An 18,335-nucleotide genomic window follows, 5' to 3' on the forward strand; every position below is an offset into this window, starting at 1 on the left:
TTAAGAACACATGTAATAATAAAAAAACAAAGACTAATTAAAGGGACAGACACATAAGGAGAATGACTTGGTTTGCAATCAGAAGATTGTTAATCCAAGGGAAATGAAGCGCATTTTTCTGAAGATCTCCTTCGGACGGAGTAGCCTCTTACAACGTTAATAGCTCGAACATAATAGTAGAACAGAAAGAAAAGAATTACAAGTTGTTGTATGAATTACTGAAAACAGAGCTATATTTATAGCACTGTTCCGGACGCTTGGAAGGGTTCTGGCCGCTTGGAGTGGGATTGAATTCTATCCCCGATGCGTTGGTCAACGGACACGTCGAACATGATAAGATTGAGGTTCCGAGCGCCCGGACCCATAAAAGTCAACATAGTTGACTTTTTCAATCCGGGCTTTCTGCTCCGGTTCTGCTCACCTCGGTCCGGGTCTTCCACTCCGGTTCTGCTCACTTGGGTGATCTCGACCATCCAGAATAGGGCTCATCCGAACCCAATTTCCGGCCTTCTCCTCGAGCAACCTTCCTCCCCGACTTCTCGTCCCTTGAACGTCGCGTACGTTCTTCTCATCCACCGGTGTACTCTTCCGCGACACATCGTTCCTCAGACGCACTGAGCCCATCGGCTCTCTCTCGTGCCGTCCTTCTCGCTAGCCGCATCTTCCACTCAACTTCATGTGCTTCTAAGCTCCTGCACACTTAGACACAGGGGTTAAATCAAACAGGACCTAACTTAACTTGTTTGATCACATCAAAATAACCTTAGAGTTCCAACACTATCTTTGTGGTTGTTCGGATTTATGTTGGAAACCCTACTTCTGAGAGATGGTTCATGCAAATAATTATATCTGAATTTTGACTGTCATCTTAACTGTCGTATTATTTTGACTATCAATTTTAGATTATGTCGGTCCATTTACAATATACCGTATCAAATAAAATAAAAATCTGTAAGGAGTAATGTCGTTTGTTATTAATTTAATTTTTGAATACTAAGCTATTTTGAAAGTGATACTATTTTACTAATAAATATTTTTACTCGATGTAAAAGTTATAAATTAAGTAAAAATCTCTATTTGAAATTAAATAATGCACTCATGCAGTTCTAAAAGCCACTGGCTTAAGAGCAGCTAACATCTCTAATTCCTGCCTCTGATTTGTTATACTAAGTGCTTTTAGGTTCATTACAGTAAAAACAGGTGATTATATTCATCCCGTTGTTCTGACGGTCCATCCTTAAATTATGAAAAAAATAACGTAAATCATCGGTCAGTGACAATATCCCTTACGATAAGAATTCAATCCCCTAATGTCAGGACTATATTTATATGGTATGTAAAGAACAAGGTGGTAGGATCAAATTTTGACGGATCCACGCATGTCCTTACCAAAAACTGTTCTCATCTTTAGTTATTTAGCAATCAGTTATAAATTGATCCTGTGATATACTTCACATAATTTAAAGACAGACTATGAGCAATACTTATGAAGAGCGTAATTATTTTTTCTACTATAAAGAATACTTTTCCAAGTACTTATAAAAATATTCTTGTCACCCCGGGATGCGTTTTCTCAATTTTCCAGATATATAAGATTCGAATCCCAACTTCAATAAATTAATAGATAAATTTTCTAAGTAGACGATTGACTTAAAAATACTGGACTGATGAGATCATTTCTAGATTTATTCTAATGACTGATAAAAAATTTTAGTAGAATAAAATTAGTCATTCTCAGAATTAGTCAGCGTAAATTGAATTTCTCATGTCAATTAAAAAAATAAAACAAAAACATTCCTGTTAAAAAAAAGCCTGAGTACCTCGCTTAAGATCATTTCTTGCAAGGATACTAGTTTTTTTTCCCGCAATATAATCATCCTATTTCAATGAGATAGCATTTCGACTCTTTTGCTTGACTTGGTTCTTATTATTTTGTTAGACAATGTATTTTGCTTTTGCTTTCTGATTTTTATGCAATAGAGTAAAGTTTTGTTACTTTTAAATTAAAGTGAGTATGTATTCATAATCCGTTATAGCAAAAAATATCCTGATGATACTTATTGCAGACGTTTCTCACTTGACTCCAGCTTAAACTCGCTCGAGCATGTAGAATTGAGCTCGAGTTCGAGTTCGATATTTAATTATGATTTCGGTTCAAACTTGAGTTCATATTTTTTATTATTTTTAATAAATAAATTAATATATTATTTATTATAAAAATATATATTATTACTAGTTTGTTTCGAATTTAACTCGAACTTCATCAACTTTGAGTTCGAGTCAAGTTTTGATCGAGTCTCTTGTCTCATTTGCACCCCCAAATGGAAATTGATGTTTATAGATTATGATTTGAATGCAGTTTTAACCTTTGGTATGTTCAATCACACTCATTGATTGATTGATGCTTAATTAAAATGAGGGGAATGCAATAATTCATCTACAGAAGCGTCTAAATCTCCACTTGTTGTCTCAAAGTCACAAGAGATTTTAATTATTGAGACTGAATCTTTTCTTAAAGAATGCCGAGCACGGGAGCACACTTTCTATATACTTGTCGATAATGGTGACTTTTCATTGTTTCTGTTTATAATCCAATGTAACTAGATTTTAGTAAATTTTAGTTATTCATACTTCTTTGACCGTTGACTATAAAATTTGAGTTTCTTTGATGTGCCAGGCATTGCCTAGTTTTGTTTTTGAGAATGAAAATTTTAAAATAATTTTTCTGTGGCATACGATCAGATTTAGTAGATGTGGCTGTGGGTGCTCGTATCTCTGGTATGGATTATGGCTATGGGACAATAATTGAGATGAGATTATTTGTCCCGAAAATATTATATCCCCGTGTTTTAGTGTTGATCGGATGGTTATGATATTTTCATGATGTACACTGCATCCTTGAGATGTAATTTAATTAATCTGATCGACGCTGGGACATGAAGACATAATATTTTTGAGACAGAATATCTCATCTCACAATAAGCAAAGAAGGGTTTTCGGCAGAACCGTAACAACCTGACTTGTGAGTGAGTCGTGTCCGCTTCCGAACGCGAGCTGATTGTGAATTGCCCGGTGCCCATCATTTTCTCGTCTTGCTGGACCCGATCGGTTTTCGACCTGTCACTTGGAATTTTCAACGTCGACTTATAAATGGCGAAGGCTGAAGTTGGGGGAGACTGGAGTGTCTTCATCTGTACAAAATGGACCGCACGCCCAGTGGCATGATTGGACAGCCAGAAAGCAGTAAGGTTTGTGCAGTTGCTTCAATTAAAATTAAAAAAACGCCAGTCAGCATGGCTCCCAGTTTTACCTGCCAACCCCAACCTGTTCAGTGCGTTTCCAAATCGATTAATCGTTCTCTCAATTGGTTCAACCGGCGAAACCTTTGAAAACTTTGAAATTTGCTGAGGTTTCATGTTTTAATGTAGCCGCCACTACCATTAATGCCGATGCTGATAGCTTGCTTGTCTACGATTATCTGTGGACTCAGAATCCAGTTCTGCTTGATTGACCAAGTTGATATCTATATTGGATACGGTACGTTGTAAATAGATTCAAAAATAACGTGGCAATTAAAATTAAGATGATGGTTAAAATTAATGTGAAGCGGTGGTCAGAAGGTGAATAAGGCATCCTCATCGAGGCTTGACTCTTCATTCACCAGTACTAAAATCTTCAGTATGAAACTGATCGGTCAAAGGATCGGACAAAAAATCGACCGGACTTATCTAAGCATAGGGAACTCAGCTCCCTATTTGTTAAGTATCTCAACATATGATCAGACAGTCCCTGAGCCTATTGGATTTAAGAGATTTATCACTTTACTCAGTGCCAAGTCGTATAGATTAAATTTGACTGACCCTAGCACCAGTCAAATATATGAGATGCAGCTCCCTATTATTATAATATAACTCTCAGTATATAGTTGGTCAATCCAATAGTCGATCGGACCTATATTGGTACAGGGAACATCAGACGATCGAATCTAAGTTTTGATTATGACAGAATTCAAAAGTTAATTAAGATGTCTTGTTATCTAACAAGTGTGATTGAACTTGCAGGAAAGTCCTAAGTATTTATAGGCAAAAGTCCTAGTGGATTTTAGGCAGATGGAAAAAGGTCCTAGGGGGTGGTAACCCTAGGTTATGGAAAGTCCTATATGTTGTTAGGCATTGAAATCCTGATCTGGGAGATTGGGCAAAGTCTTGTTGGGTCGAGGATATTGGGAGAAGTCCTAGAGTTGAGGACTCTAACTGAAAATCCCAGGGGTCACGGATACTTGGTGGAGCACTGGACAGGTCGGGATAGATCGTTTAGCATGAAGTCCTCACGTCTCGGACATTGAGCAAAAGTCAGTCGATCTGGAGGATTGGTCTAGCAAAAGATAATTTCTCTTGAGAGGAATAGATGAGGACGCATTCCCTGTTGAGGGAACAGTAGGCGTCAGTTCGACCTAGGATTTTCAGGAAGTCCAAAAGTCAGAACCAAATAGTCCGAAGATTGTCCAACAGTTCTATTAATCATTATGTATTATGCTAACTTTATTTTGCAAGGTATGTTTGATATTTTGGACTAACATATCTAGCGGGGAGCGAAAAGGACATAAAAGACTCGGATAAACAGTGTTCAAGGTGCCTCCGAGGGTGCTGGAGGCGCCTTAGAAGGCTTGGCGGAAAGCCCTCGCGGAGAGGTGCGAAGGCACCTTCTAGGTTCCTGAAGGCGCCTTGGAGTTGAGATGGAAGGCACCTTCCATGCGCTTGAAGGCGTCTTCGAAGAGATAAAATTCGTCGAAAGCGAATGTTATCAACGAACGAAGCTACGGGGATAAGATCCGAGCTAGAGGTGCCTTCAAGGAGGTTGAAGGCGCCTTCAACAGCTTATAAATATCCTCTTCGAGTAGTGCATCAACAACAACTCATTCTTACGATTCTTCTCTTGTGCGCTACTTCAAGGACGATCCTGCAACTCCGCAACGCTATTCTGATGACCGAAAGCAAAACTCTCCGAATTCCAAAAGTCATCAGTATCAATATTGTAAAACATTCAAATTATATTTTTAATGTACTCATCCTTGTAATTGAAATTTCCGAGTTGATAGTGAATTTTCCAACGAAAGCGATCAACGATCGCAGGCCTTGGAGTTGGAGTCATCACATGCTCCGAACCAAGTAAAACCAACATGTGTTAGTGATTGTTTTACTTCCGCTATTTTGCTTACTATTTCTGCTGTGTTTATTCTGTGTTTTCTGAGAGTGTGAAAAAACCGTGAGTGTTATTCACCCCCTCTAGCACGTCTTGATCCTACAATTGGTACCAGAACGGACCACTCTGAATCGGTACAATTACCGTTCGAGCATTTTTCGTCGCTTTTTCGTCCGTTTTCTTAAAAATAAATTCTTGCACCTTTTTTCCATTTTTAAATTTTTGCTATAAGTCAGGATTGGTCTAATAGCCTCTCCTGGCAAATTTGTCAATTCGTCAAATTTTTTCTCAAAATTAGTGCAACACCATTCGAGCCGATTTATTGCCTTATTTTCCTACCACACTACTAATCCAAGACTAAGTCTTGGAACAAGTTTCAACATTTTTATCTTTGCAAGAGTCTTTTTCTAATTGGTTCACCAAAAAGGCTACAGTACTGCAAGGCCACCACTATTCTCCGACGAGGATTTTGGGTACTGGAAAAGCCAGATGGAGTACCATTTCAAGATCCAAGTGGAAATGCGGATCATAATCCAAATCGGATTCACATTTCATACAGAAGACGGAGTACCCATCCCCTGCAACAAGTGGGACGCACAAACAAAGAGGAAGATTGAGGCGGATGCAAAAGCGACATGTACCCTCCAATACGGCCTAACCAAAGAAGAGTTGAACCAGGTTGACCCCTTCAACAACGCCAAGGAGTTATGAGAGAAATTGATCGAGCTACACAAGGGCACCTCTGATGCAAAAGTTAGTAAACGTGACTTAATATTAAATAAGTTATATAACATTAAAATGTAGGGAGGTGAGTCGGCGAATCAGTTACACGCTCGCATCCAAGATCTTCTGAACGGCCTCTACGTGATCGGACAAAAAGTGAAGAATCGTGATGTCATCAGATACGCTTTAAACACTTTTCCTAGAAATACACTGTGGATATCAATGGTAGATGCTTATATGGCATCTAAAGACCTTTCCATAATTAGATTAGATGAATTATTTTCCGAATTTAAACTTCATGAACAAATTATTGGTGCATGAAGCATCCGACGATCAAACCTATGTTTTGATTATTTCAAATGATCCAAAGTTAAGTTGTTTTGTTATCTAACAAGTTAAACGAGATTGCAGGCAAATCCTAAGTGTACTTAGGCAAAAGTCCTAACTACGGTTATGCAAAGAAAAAACCCCTAGGGGTGGTAACCCTAGGTCCTAGGGGGTGGTAACCCTAGGTGGAAATCTTGGTGGGTCGAGGGCTTCGGACAAAAGTCCTAGAGTCAAGGACTCTAGGTGAAAAGTCTTGGTGTCACGAACCATGTGAAAAACTGGCGGGTCGTGGAGCGGACGTCCAGCGGAAAGTCCTAGAGCCTCGGGCACTGAGCAAAAGTCTAGTTGGTCTGGAGGATCAACTAGCAATAAGTAAACTCTCTTGAGTGGAGTAGGTGAGAGGACGCGTTCCCCGGTGAGGGAACAGTAGGTGTCAGTTCGACCTAGGATTTTCGGTACAGTAGGGAATCCGAAATCAGAATCGGACAACTGGTGACTGTCAAATAATCATATTTATTGTGTTTGATTATGCTAATTCTATTTTGCAGGATATGTTTTTGCATTCTGGACTAACACTCTTTTCAGGAACGAAAAAGACCCTCTCATAGCAAGGCGTGAGGGTGCCCTTATGGAGGTTGAGGGCGCCCTGGATGCTGAGCAGAGGGTGCCCTCATGGAGGTTGAGGGCGCCCTGGACATTGGCGCGGGGGCGCCCTCATGGAGGTTGAGGGCACCCTCAGGTGGATAAGCTGTGAAGTGGTCAGAGCTCATCCACACTGTGGATTTGGTGCAAATGAGGGCGCCCTCCATGGTGTTGGAGGCGCCCTCCACAGCATATTTAAGGGGGATTTGACCAGCAGCTTAATACAAGATCAGAAACGCGATCCATCTTCCGTGTGCTTCTTAAAGAACGTTCCGACAAAGCCGCAACTCGACCTTGACGACCAGAAACTTCAAGATCACTGTTCTCTTTTGTCGTTGGTATATTTTACTACATTTAATTGTACTTGAAAGTTATAAAGACTTACGAATTGATAGTGATTGCCACTAAAAGTGATCAACGATCGCGGACCTTGGAGTAGGAGTCACCCAAGGCTCCGAATCAAGTAAATCTTGGTGTTTGGGTTGTTTGTTCTTATTTCCACTGTGTTTACTCTTATTCTTACGAAACGAAAAGTGAAAGCCACGAGCGCTATTCACCCCCCCCCCCCTCTAACGCTTTCGATCCAAGAATTGATATCAAAGCAGGGTCGCTTCGGATTGGTGCAATCACCATTCAAGCATTTTTTTCGTGGTAATTTTTAATTTTTCGGAGTCGATAGGAATCGGTAGAATTGCCGCCTTCGGATCTAGTTTTTTTTCGTAATTGATGTGGATATACGGTGAGGGTATAGAAGAAATTAGGGGGAAGCATGAGGGCTTTTTTGTCTTTTCACTTGGGTGGAGTTTTTGGGGTTTTATGGATGGCATTGTAGCACGCGAAGGAGAGGAGGGGCGATTTTGCTGTGCCGCGGCCACAGGAGCTTCTTCCTCCTCTTGCTCCTCGTCGGCGCCGACGCCGACGCCGGCCACCGCCTCCCCTCTTCCCTCTACTCTCTCTCTATCCTTAAGCCTCTCCTCTACTTTTTTCATGCCGCTGCCGCCAGGGGGAGGATGCCACCGCCAAGAACTTCTTCTTCCCGGGGACGCTCCTCGCCGATGAGAGGCTGGGCTCCGGCTGCTCCCCTTTTCTTCTCCGGTCACTCGTCCCCCCTTCTCGCCACCTCCTGTGTCGCCGCCGTCGCACGGGAGCACGCCGCCGACGCGAGGGACCGACACCAGCATACATAGCTGCGCTTCGACCATGCTCCTATTTGCCTCCTCGTCGCAGCGGCCAACGATCACCGCCGAGAAGGCATGCCCTGATTCCCCTTCCCGCCGAGCTCGGGACGCTTCATTTTCTTCGAGCCGTCGCACCTCTTCTTCTTCCTCCACACGCGCCCTGCTGGTGACGACCGACGCCGGCTACAGCACCGCACTCTTCTCCTTCTCCTCCACGCGACGCCGCCACCGGGCAGATTCGCCGTCGTTTCTCTCCTTCTCCTCACCGTCGATCACCTCTCTCCGCCTTCTCTCTCCCGCAAGCAGCACCACCGCACTTCTCCTCTTCTTCTTCCTCGCGACGTCGTCGCCGGCCAACCTTGCAGCGCCGCTCCCTACTGCTCCCCTTCTTCATCTCCTCACGCAGCCGAAGCACCACCTCTTCCCCTGCTGCTGGCCGAGGTATAGTGAAGGCAGGAAGCCTTCTGCGTCCTTCGACGACACCATGGAGCGACAATCGCCACCGGCAATCCCCCCCCTCCAGCTGCTAATGGAGCCACAGCGGGTGGCCTGTTCGTCGGCAGTCCTCTCCCCCTCTCTATGCCGACAACATCGGCGCCAGCTCTCTCCTTCTCTTGCCCACGAGGTGTTGCTGCCCCAGCGCTGTTGCCGTTGCCGACCAGCCTCCGGTCGCCCACGACTCGATCTGGCGCAAAAGGCAGTGTCGTCGCACGGCATGGTACTTGCTATGGCGCTGTTGGCCGACCCGCTATCTCAACGGACCTCACAGCGTAATTACCGTTATCGGCAGCCGCGCCGGATTTGATCATCTAGGGCCCTTGTCTTTAGGTCCAACGTCGATCCCGCTCTCGATCCGAGCCCTCCGAGCCCTCGCTGTCATTATGTTCCGGCTCGATGCGTGTGATGTTTGTATGCTTTGGTCATCGTGCCGACTTAGTGTCCCGGCCTGCGTGTCGATCTCGGGTGCCGGTCGGCGACCCAGCGTCCCGGCCTGCGTGCCGACCCAGCGTCCCGGCCTACGTGCCGACCCAGCGTCCCGGCCTGCGTGCTGATCTCATGTCCCGGCCTGCGTGCCGACTTAGTGTTTCGGCCTGCGTGCTGGTGTCTTATCCCGGTCTGTAGCTCGTCTTTCGGGCCCGTGCCGCGTTCAGCTCTTCGTCGTCAGATCCAGCTCTCCAACCTGATCGGAGTCATCTGCTCTTCCGGGCCAGGGTACGTTTTCCGTACTCACCCCTTTATTTCATTATTATATTATTAGTCGGTTACTTATATATGCGTTGAATCTGCCTCGAGCCTCGGGGTACCAGAGACCGGGGGGACCCGGTCGCTGGCTGTAGGTATCATTGACCAAGAGACTTTTGGAGACTTGGTCAACACGGAAGCCATCTCAAGTTCCGACGCGTGATTTAGTCAACATTCCATCCACTACTTGACGGTATGGTTTCTCAAGATCCGGTCAATCAATTTCTGTGGGAACACAACTGATGCTGGAAGATGGACGACGTCGGGAGGTTCTCTGTTATTATCATAGTCCCGGAGGATCTCGATGCCCATATTATTTTCTATCCTCACTCCACTGGTATTCAGGAGTCAAGGGATCGAGTAGAGCTTCAGCCGGCTGACATGTTAGTTTTTCTGTTATGTTTTTTCCCTGACTCCATGGGTATTCGGGAGTTAAGGGACCGGGACAAACCTTTAGCCGGTTGGCACGACTTCCCGATCAGGTACGTTACAAGCTCTGCTTCATTTTTACGATTATAGGAACTGCTATATTTCCCTGATAAAAGAGTAAGAGCCTGGTTCCTGGATCAAAGACTAGAGCCTTCAATTTCTAATCGGACAGTAGGGGCCCAGCTCCCCGCTCATACACTTGGGACACAGCTCCCCGCTCATGTTCTAGGGGCACAGCTCCCCACTCATACACTTTGGACACAGCTCCCCGATCATAGACGTGCAGTATCACTTCTCGATCAGGATCTAGGGGTCTCGCTCTTTGATTACAGGCTAGGGAACTTACTCTTCGATCAGGGACCAAGGGCCCAACTCCCCGATCATGTGTGTTATAGGCTCTGCACCCTTTATCAGGAGGCTCTGCATCCTCTTATCATTACAGGCTCTGCACCCTTCATCATGAGGCTCTGCATCCTTTCGTTGCTATAGGCTCTGCACCCTTCGCCATGGGGCTCTGCATCCTCTTACTGTCATAGGTGTTTCACCTTATTGCTATTATATGCTCTGTATTTTCCACCTGTTTTGCATCTTCTTATGTCTACAGGCTCTGCTTCCTTCACCCACGGTGCTCTGCTTGCCTCTAATTTTATGAACTCTACTCCCCTATATTACCATAGGTTTCATTCTCTTTTACGGTCAAGGCTCATATTATTATCTTCTCCCCTCGATCCACGGGTATTCGGGAGTTGAGGGATCGAGACAAATCCGCAATCAGTTGGCACCACACCGCTATCAGGTATGACATAAGCTTTATTTCCTCATGCTGCTACATGCTTCGCTTTTACTAGCTTCAAGGCTTATCCTCCCCCGTTCGGGGGTGAGCGGTTTTCACTAGTCTCAGACCAGCTTATCGGATTTCATATCTCCCCCGTAAGGGGGTGAGCGGTTTTCACTGATCTCAGACCAGCTTATTGGATTTCTTATCTCCCCCGTTCGGTGTCGAGTTATCGCCACCGGTCTCGGACCGGAGTATCATTACTGGTCTCGGACCAGCGCCATCGCCACCGGTCTCGGACCGGATTATTATTACTGGTCTCGGACCAGCGCCATAGCCACCGGTCTCGGACCGAGTATTATCGGTCCACCGCCGCGCCACCACCGATCTCGGACCGAGTATTATTATGCGGTTTCGACCGCCATCGCCACCGGCCCGTCTGACCGGAGCATTATCGTCTCGGACCGCCGCCATCGCCACCGATCTCGGACCGGGCTATCATTGCGGTCTCGCCCTGACCGGTATTACCGGGTCTCGGACCATCGCCACCGGCCTCTGACCGAGTATTATTATCGGGTCTCGGACCGCCGTCGCCATCAGGTCTAGGACCGAGTATCATTCGGTCTCGGACCAGCGCCATCGCCACGGTCTCGGACCGGAGTATCCCTGCACTCTCGCCTCGCGAGTTATAAGTGAGCTCTGCTCGCCCAACGACCTTCGTGTCCGCTCCCATGCGAGAATTAAAAGTGAGCTATGTTCTCACGCCCAACAACCTTCGTGCCCAGTAGTCCAGCTGCATCTCGCCTCGTATGCGAGTTATAAGTGAGCTCTGCTCACGCCCAACGACCTTCGTGGTCGGCTCATGCGAGAATTAAAAGTGAGCCCTGCTCACGCCCAACGACCTTCGGTCGTGCCCAGACTCTCACCTCGTGCGAGTTATAAGTGAGCCTGCTCACGCCCAACGACCTTCGTGGTCGGCTCCCATGCGAATTAAAAGTGAGCCTGTCTCATGCCCAACGACCTTCGTGGTCTGTTGCCCAGACTCTCGCCTCCGTGCGAGGTGCTCTCGCCCAACGACCTTTCAGGTCGGCTCCCATCGAGAATTAAAAGTGAGCCTGCTTCTCGCCGACCTTCGTGTCGGTACTCTCGCCCAGTGCGAGTTATAAGTGAGCTGCGCTCACGCCCAATGACCTTTAGGTCGGCCCCATGCGAGAATTAAAAGTGAGCTCTGCTCACGCCCAACGACCTTCAGGTCGGTAGTCCCAGACTCTGAGGTCATGGCTGAGTTATATCTCTTCTCCCCTTGCTCCCCGGGTATTGCGAGTTTGAGCTCTGTTCTCACGCCCAACGACCTTTCAGGTCGGTAGCCCCAGACTCTCGCCTCAGGGCGAGTTATAAGTGAGCTCTGCCCTCACGCCCAACGACCTTCTAGGTCGGTAGTTCCAGACTCTCGCCCCAGTGCGAGTTATAAGTGAGCTCTGCTCTCACGCCCAACGACCTTTCAGGTCAGTAGTCCCAGACTTCTGACGGTCATGGCTCAGATTATTCTCTTCTCCCCTTGCTCCCCGGGTATTTAGGAGTTGAGGGACCGAGACGGATCCTCAGTCGGTTGACATCACTTTGTGATCAAGTATGATAAAGGTTCTGTCCCTTTATATTGCTACAGGTTTCGCTGTTATGGGCTTCCAGGCTTATCCTCCCCCGTTCGGGGTTGAGCTATTACCACCGGTCTTGAACCAGAGTATTACCCCCGGTCTTGGATCAGAGTATCACTAACGATCTCTCGGTCAGGCAATCAGACTAATTCCCATTGTCTTCCAGACCAATCCCTGGTCGGGCTTTCAGACAAATTCCCTGTCGGGCTTATAGACCAAGTCCTGGTCAGACCTTCAGATCAATTCCTGGTCAGGCCTCCAAACTGCTTCTTTGTCAGGCCCTCAGATTGTTTCTAGGTCAGGCCTTCAGATCAAGGCTGGGTCAGACCTCCAAATTTCTTCTTTGTCAGGCCTACAGATTGTTTCTGGGTCAAGTCTCTAGATCGAGTACTGGTCAGACCTCCAGAGCACCTCCCGGTCAAGGTCCCAGCTCTCACCCCGATGCGAGTTATAAGTGAACTATGCTCTCACGCCTCCAGACTCTCGCCCCAGTGCGAGTTATAAGTGAGTTCTGTTCTCACGCCCAACGACCTTTCGGTCGGCACTCATCGCTCTGCTCGCAGCTCTGCCTGACACTCACCGCACTCGCTCTGCTCACTTGCCGCTCTGTCCGGCACCCATTATACTCACTCTGCTCGCTGCTCTGCACGACACTCGGCTCCCACGTTCCGCTCACTGCTGTTGCTCGGTCGGCATTCATTGCTTTACTCGCTGCTCTGCCTAGCACTCAGCTCCCACGTTCCGCTCACTGCTGTTGCTCGGTCGACATTCATCGCTTTACTCGTCGCTCTGCCCGGTACTCTCAGCTCACGTTTTCCCTCACTACTATCGCTCGGTCGACATTCTCTCGGTCGCGCTCGCGGCCCTGCTCGTCGATCATTCCCTCTATGTCCCGGTCGTGATCTATTGACGTTCGGCCAGTACTTTTCTCAGTCGCGCTCACGGCTCGGGCAGTACTTTTCTCGGTCGCGCTCACGGCTTTGCTCGCCCATCTTTCTCTCTAGGGATCGGTCGTGATTTATTGTCGCTCGATCGCACACTCGACACCACTCGCCAATCGTCTTTCGACTCGCTCAGCATTCTCGATCACTCGGTCGACATTTTTCGGTTGCTCGATATCGATTGTCGCTCGATCATTTTACTTAGCATCTCTCGATCGTCTATTCGATATGCTCCGACATCTGCTAGATTGCTCTTTATACACTCGCTCGATATGTCTTTTGTCGCTCGGTCAGCACTTATTCTTTTCGTCGCTCTGCTAGGTACTCGTCATCCACAGCTGCTCGTTCAACGTTATATGACAGATCCGCGATATGACTCTGCATTCAGTGTGATTTTATTTTTTCATTTGGCTGGGTCTAGTCAGTCGGACTTGCGCCTCCTTCGACTAGACTTGAAGGGGATGCTTGTGTTAGAGTGTATACTAAAAGCCTAGCTTTTGGTATAAACATTTATTTAGAAATAAGAATCACATTGGCCAAATGTCTACATTTATGATAGATGTAGTTGCTCAATTAATTTATATTGTAGATAACATGGTGTGTGGTGTCACACACAGAAGATCATGTTATCGGTTCCTTATAAATTATAAACAGTAGCTCACGACCAAGATGGAAAGGAACAAACCATTGGAAGGTCGTAGTGTAATTAGGTATTAGTTTATCTTAACTATATAATTACACTAGTACACTTAGAGTGTATTGAGTAGGACCATTTGAGGTCGTTCCTTTTATACTGACTTTATAAAGGAACAAAGACCTCAGTTATTATGGAAGTGTGTGCTCTTAATCCTAATATAATAACAAGCACATATATTTGATATTTATTTCTTTAATTTATCAATGGGTGAGATTTAGTTCGATAAATCAATAAGCCCGATAAGTTGGGAAATGATATCACTTATAGTGTGTGTTGTTGATTATAGAAGGAAACTGTGTCCTAGTGATCTAGGTTGAGAATGTCCCCAAGAGGAGCTCATAAGGATTGTCATGTTAAACCCTGCAGGTGGACTTAGTCCGACATGACGATGAGGTTGAGTGGTACTACTCTTGGGCTAAGATATTAAAGTGAGTTGTCAGTAACTTACTTAATTAGTGGACATTTGTTATCTTAAACACAGGGAGACTAACACACTCATAATAAGAAGGAGCCCAAAATGTAATTTGGGATTGATGCGGTAGTTCAATAATAGTTCTTTAGTGGAATGAATTATTATTGATGAAATTAAGTTTTGTGTTCGGGGCGAACACGGGATGCTTAATTTCATCGGGAGACCAAAACCAATTCCTCCTCTCGGTCCCTATCGTAGCCTCTAGTATATAGAGATTTATACCCACCGCATACCCACCTTCTTACCCATCCAATGGGCCGCGGCCATGCTAGCTTGGAACCCAAGCTAGGCCGCCAAGACCAAGTGGATGAGTTAAGGTGGCCGGCCAAAGCCTGGGTCCCAAGCTTAGGTGGCCACTAGAATATTAAAAAGGATTTTATTAAAATTATTTCTTATGTGGATATCATGATTTTAAAGAGAGTTTAAAATTAAAATTTTTTATAGTTTTCTACAAAAGATTAAGAGAAGAGATTAATCTCTTTCCTTATTTGTTGTTTAAAAGGATGGTTTTAATTTTGGTAAAACTTTCCTTATTTGTAAATCATCTACATGTTTAAAAGAGAGTTTAAAATTTGAAATCTTTCCTTATTTGTTGATTAAAGGAGGATTTTAAATTTTAAGAAAACTTTCCTTTTAACCATGTTCATGATTTAAAGAAAGTTTAAAATTAATAATTCTCTTTTATTAGTTTCTATAAAAGATTGAGAAAAGATTTGATATCTTTCCTTATTTGTAGATTAAAAGAGATTTTAATTTTTAGAGATAACTTTCTTTTATCCACATGTTTAAAAGAAAGATTTTAATTTATTAAATTTCCTTTTATAAACCAATCATGAAGGGATAAAATTATTGAGAAATTTTTATAAATTTCCGGAAGCAAATAAGGAAGTTTTAATTTGTGTTTAAAATTTTATTTGCTTGAGATTTCGGTGGCCGACCATTAAAATTGAAAAGAAAATTATTTTAATTAAATAAATTTTCCTTTTCAATGGCAAAAGAATTAAGGAAGGTTTTATTAAATTTTCCTTATTTGCCAAGACCAAGGATTATAAAGAGGGGTAGAGGAGGCTTCAGAGAAAGAACTCTATTCTATTTTTCCTCTCTTTTCTCCTTGGGTGTGGCCGGCCCTTTCTTTCCTCTCCTCTCCTTTGTGTGGCCGAAACCTTCTCATGGTGGAGATAGCTTTGGTGGCCGGATCTAAGAAGGAGAAGAAGGAGAGAAAAGAAGCCTCTTTTCTAGCATCCCTTGGAGCATGGTGGTGGTGGTCGAACCTCTTCATCCTAGGAGAAGTTTTGATGGCCGAAACTTGCAAGGAAGAAGAAGGTGATTGGTGGTTTCTCATCTTGGAAGAGCGTTGCCTACACAACGTCCGAGGTTAGAAGAGGAATACGGTAGAAGATCAAGAGGTCTTTCTAGAAGGTATAACTAGTAATTTTTCCTTTCCGCATCATGCTAGTTATTTTTGGAAATAATACTAAATACAAGAGGCATACGATTCTAGAGTTTCGAATTTGTTTTCGATATAGTGTTCTTTTGTTTTTCTTTTCCTTGTGATTTGATTGTTCTTTTCGGTTAACCTAAAGTTATTTTAGGAAATTAAATATTAGCTTTCCATAAAAGGTTTTGTCTAGTCGGTGGTGGTTGCTCCTATATCCAAGAAGGTCATGTGCCTCGCCATGTCAGTACTGGGAACCAATTATGGAAATTAATATTTAATGAAATTAATAACTTAAGGTGACTTGGGTCAAACGTGTTAAGTTCCGCAGGAGATCCAAGTCAAAACCTAAAAGAACAAATAGATTAAGTTTTGGATCAAACGTGTTAAGTTCCGCAGGCGATCCAAAATTTAATTTAAAAGAACACATGGTAGCTAGGAAAAGGTTCAGACCTTTGTACAAAATTTTTGTACAGTGGAACCTCTAGGTTTTCCGAGTAGCAACCAACAATTGGTATCAGAGCTAGGGTTTTGCCTCTGTGTATTTGGTATTAGTTTAATTATGCACATGTCATACATAATTTAGGCAGGTTAATAGTAGGATGTGCTAACTTTGTGGATGCAGGATCCAACTATTATGGCTTATAGTTATTATGTGTGTGATTGGACCCTTGGACATGTCAAGGGCATTTTATTGTGTGTGCATGATTATATTATAAAATACAGCAGGAGCTGTATTTAGTTTTATTAGGATGTTATTTTTGATCTAGTTACATGTACATTCCTTTTATGGAATATAGGATAGATGGATGTAAATTTTATTTTATGTTCGATCTAGTTTACATGTACATTCTTCGAGGAATATAGGATCAAAAAATATAAAATTATATTTATGTCGCGGATCGAATCTTGCAAGGCGTGGAACCTTTTGAGGATCAGAGGCGCAGCGGAACAAGGAGCAAGATGGATGCGACAACTAGACCCGGTGGCGGTGGCCAAATATGGCAATAGCTTGGGATGACAACACACGGAGGACAACAAGAGATAAAAGCCATAATAGTTGAAAATTAGATTTTCTATTTATTGCTTTTATATTGAGCTGTGTGTGCATGTTAGTTTACATATTTAGTAGGCTAGCATAGTTAAAATTCCTCATTTATAAATAACTTAGTGGGAGAGGGATTTTTAAGTAAATCCCATGGTCTCCATTACTGGTTTGTAAGTGATGCAAACAAGCTTGCGCGTTGGCTCTGAGTGCCTTCCTCTATAACGGATGAGCTTGTTTGTGGATCACTAGAACAGACCTCCATTTTTGGATGACTATAGGAAGTTAATTAAGAGCGTGTGATCTTCCCCAACGGAAGGGGCATAATCTTATTAATGGACTTAGTGTCAAGTAATGGTATACACTTAGACACATCTAATAGTATCCTCCTCATCGGAGTCACTGCTATTATTTGTGTGACCAAATGATACCAACTATTAATTTTATTTGTCAAAAAGTTAGGTTGACAAGATAATAAAATTAATGGGTTAAAACCCTCTTTTTACAAATGTTGAATTTGTATACGTCCACACTAACGTGGCATGCAAAATTCACGGTGTTTGAGGTGTTGGTGAATTTAAATAATATTGTTGGAGGAATCAATATTTTTTTTTAATTCAAAAGTTTTTGACCAAATATTTGATCAAAGACAGATCAACTATTAATTTTATTCGTCATAAAGTAAAGTTGACGAGATAATAAAATTAATGAATAAAATCTCCTCTTCGATTTTGTATACGCCCACACTATCGTGGCATACAAAATTCATGGGGATTTTTAAGGAGTTGATCTTGACCAAATATTTTTGTGATTCTTAGGATTTAAATATTTGTCAATCCCCTAGTAGTCATACTATAGAAAAGGCTTAGTAGTCCCAATTGTAATGATTGGAAATAGGACTTGGACATTAAGGTAGACTGTCTTCTTAAAACTAAGAACAATATAGGTGTATTTAATTCATTAGTTGAAACATGTTTAGTGGTGTTATCTACTAGAACCTGGAGTGTAGATACAGATGCCATTAATCATGTCTGCAATTCATTGCAGGGTTCCAGGAAACCCGACAACTAAATGAAAATTAAAACACCGTCCACATGGGCACTACTGTAAAAATGGTAGCTGTTGCAGTGGGAGATGTTTATCTTTTGATAAGAATAAAACATGGATTTTTGAGTAATTGTCTTTACGCACCAAGTTTAGAAAGAACTAGTTTTCAGTTTCTAAACTATTCAAAGAACTTGATATTCTGTCTCTTTTAATAACAAAGTTGTTATTAAGAAAAAGAGGGAAGTTATCTGTTCTGGTACGTTGGTTGGCAATTTATAAATCCAATAACTCTCATGATGCAACAAATAGAAATTAGTAACACATCTTCTAACTTTAAGAGAAAGTAACCTTCGGAAATGAACCAATTATATCTTTGGCATCTAAGGCTAGGTTATATTAACTTGAGTAGAATTCATTGGTAACTGATGAACTTTTGGGTTCATTAGTAGTGGAAATATTTCCAACCTACGAGTCTTACTTGGAAGGAAAAATAATCAAGAAGCTTTTAAGTCTAAGGGGTATGGA

At 43.4% G+C, this 18,335-nt stretch overlaps 1 long non-coding RNA gene across 1 annotated transcript in view; it reads right to left on the reverse strand.

The window, feature by feature from the left end:
• Window positions 1–2,898: 2,898 nt before the first annotated feature.
• The window catches only part of LOC122051980, a 36,917-nt gene continuing 21,480 nt past the window's right edge, over window positions 2,899–18,335 (reverse strand). Inside the window, exons 2-3 of the long non-coding RNA XR_006131658.1 lie at window positions 3,311–3,523; window positions 2,899–3,191 (exon numbers count right to left, since the gene is read on the reverse strand). This is a non-coding gene — a long non-coding RNA (uncharacterized LOC122051980). The remainder of the gene's footprint in view (window positions 3,192–3,310; window positions 3,524–18,335) is intronic.

The sequence above is a fragment of the Zingiber officinale genome, chromosome 1B (assembly GCF_018446385.1).
Source record: "Zingiber officinale cultivar Zhangliang chromosome 1B, Zo_v1.1, whole genome shotgun sequence".
Taxonomy (NCBI): domain Eukaryota; kingdom Viridiplantae; phylum Streptophyta; class Magnoliopsida; order Zingiberales; family Zingiberaceae; genus Zingiber; species Zingiber officinale.